The sequence below is a fragment of the Homarus americanus genome, unplaced genomic scaffold, assembly GCF_018991925.1.
Source record: "Homarus americanus isolate GMGI-L3 unplaced genomic scaffold, GMGI_Hamer_2.0 scaffold59495, whole genome shotgun sequence".
Lineage (NCBI taxonomy): Eukaryota > Metazoa > Arthropoda > Malacostraca > Decapoda > Nephropidae > Homarus > Homarus americanus.
Window position 1 is genome coordinate 161,467 of NW_024732415.1, and position 2,828 is coordinate 164,294.

Here is a 2,828-nt window from a genome sequence, read left to right on the forward strand (position 1 = left end):
GGATGACAAGTTTGGAACCACGCAGGCTTGATAGAATTAATTCTATAAGATGTTTTGCTAATATTCTTTAAAATTTAGCGTATTAATGAAATTCATATTGCATATCTGACAAAAAGGTAAGTTACCCAGGTGCTACTAAGGCGAAGGTAACAGACAAATAAATGACGACACGGCAACATCAGCCATGGACGGGCTGACATGAAGTGATCAGGAAATAGACGTGTCCCTCCTTCTGTACCACGACCCCTTCAAATGTATTAAACTTTTCTTATTATTTATTGTCCCTGTAACCCCGTTGCTATATATTATGGCTCGAAATTAGGAAAACTGAGTATTCATGGACAGTCCAAAAGTATCCAGAAAGTCGCTAGATTTCTGTGGATATCTATAGATTTGAGACAAGTCGCAAATCGCTCTAAAATGTCGCTAGAAAAAACCAAAAAGCTCTAGATCTAGCTACAAAGTCGCTAAGTTGGCAACTCTGTTCACTGTGTTCGACCAGTGCTTCGACAGCTGTACATTAATTAATTACACTTAAAGGCTCTTTTTAACGTGAAATATACAGTTAAAAAGTTCAATTACATGTAAATACAATCAACCTCATTATAAAAAGTTTATTTATGGTGAAATATTTTATTTGATATACTGTAATAATTCACAAAGTACAGTCGGATACCGTCGAATACTCTTACATTCCTGTCAACGTCAAACTTATACATTTACTTTTATCCTCTTTGCCACTGATCGGCTCGCTAGCCACCCGGGCGATCGGTCACGTCTCTGTCACGCACTGTTGGCAAATACTGGGCATGCACCGGCTCCTGAATGTACCTGAACCCGCTCCAGTGTTGGTCAAGTCTTCTCTTGAAAGAGCTCACACTCGGTGCCGTCACAACACTCTCTGGTAAATTGTTCCAAGAGTTTACAACCCTCACTCCGAAAAAGTTTGCCCTCACGGTTTTCTGGACTTGCGGCTTCTTCAATCTTGAGCTGTGACCCCTTGTGGGGCGAGCGTCCGCCAGCTCCAAGTAAGGACACTCAACTGAGTAGTGCCCCCTGAGATGCTTATACACCTCAACTGGGTCCCCCCTTGCCCGTCTGTAGTATAAGCTAGGCAAGTTCAGGCGCTCCAATCTCTCAGGGTAGCTGAGGTGTCGAAGTGCAGGCACCAGTCTGGTGGCCCTCCTTTGAACATTTTCAACCAACTGACAGTCCCTAGCATATCTCGGGGACCAGATGGGGTGACAGTACTCCAGATGGGGAAGCACTTCACTCCTGAAGACGGTCCGTCTAGATATCTGAACGACCTTCTTATAAGACCCAATAATTTATTTGCCTGATTTACCTTCTTCTCACAATGGCCCGAGAACTTCAGCTCATTGTCAACATACACACCTAGGTCCTTCTCACACACAGTCTCAACTAGCGCAGTTTCTTCATCCCGTTGGGACATATGATACGCCTCCTTACCGTTGGTACGCCCCAGGTGCATCCTCTTACACTTCGTGACATTGAATCTTAGCAGCCATTTCTTCGACCATTCCTGGAGCCCACAGAGATCTTTCTGCAGCTCTTCACAGTCCGCTTGGTTCTTAATTTCCCGAAATAACTTGGCGTCATCGGCAAACATTTGTATGGAGGAGTGTACAACGTCAGGCATGTCATTTATGAAACAAACAAACAACAGCGGGCCCAATACACTGCCCTGTGGTACCCCACTTGTGATAGGTACAGATGATTTCGTACCATTAATCACCACACACTGCTTGCGGGTCATGTAGAAAGTCTTCTATCCACGCTAGGACATTTCCCCGAATTCCGTACCCTTCCAGTTTGATTTTAAGCCTTTCGTGGGGTACACTGTCGAAAGCCTTGGCAAAATCTAGGTAAATACCACCCCGTTCCAGAATATGGGTCCAAATATCCAATACCTTGAACAATTGTGTTAAGCAGGAGCGCCCCGGCATAAAACCGTGTTGGCAATCTTGTACAAGGTTGTTTCGTATTAGATGTTCCATTGCGGCATCTCTGATAATACTCTCAAGTACTTTACATATTATGCTGGTCAGGCTCACCGGTCTATAGTTGTTCGTGGAGTGACGATCGCCCTTCTTGAAGACAGGACTCACATAAGCCACTTTCCATTCACTGGGGACCATTTGTTCGTCCAGTTATTTACAAAACAGGATCTTCAGGGGCTCTGCAAGCTCGTTGCACAACTCTCTTAGCACTCTAGGATGCACCATGTCAGGTCCGGGACTTTTATGGACCTTTAGCCTGGACAGTTTATTTCTAATACCCTCTTCTGTGAACACAATGTGGGTCAGTGCTGTGTCGAACCGTCTGTCCTCAAACGCAGGAAGGTTAGTTGCATCCTCTCTTGTGAACACTGAGGAAAAGAAGCTGTTCAATGCCTCAGCTTTATCCTGGTCAGAATCTGCGTAACTACCATCCACCAGCTTCAGGTCTGATATTCCTACTCGCGTTTTCAATTTCGACTTTGCATAGCGGTAAAACGCCTTTGGGTTTGACTTGACCTCGCTTGCAACCAGCCTCTGGAACTCCTTTTCAGCCCTCCTACACTCTATCTTTGCTTGGTTTCTGGCTCTTGCATACATCCTCCTGTCTTGCTCATCGTTTGACCCAACCCACGTCTTGAATTACTGGGTTTTCTTCTGAATTTTGTCGACCGCCGCATGGTTCATGTGTAGGGATCCCCTCATATTCCTAGAAGCACTGGGTTTGGTCTTGGTCTTGGTACAGTATATTATAAATTCCTTATAATAACTTCCTGACATTGAATCATCATTTGGGATATAAAACTTCCA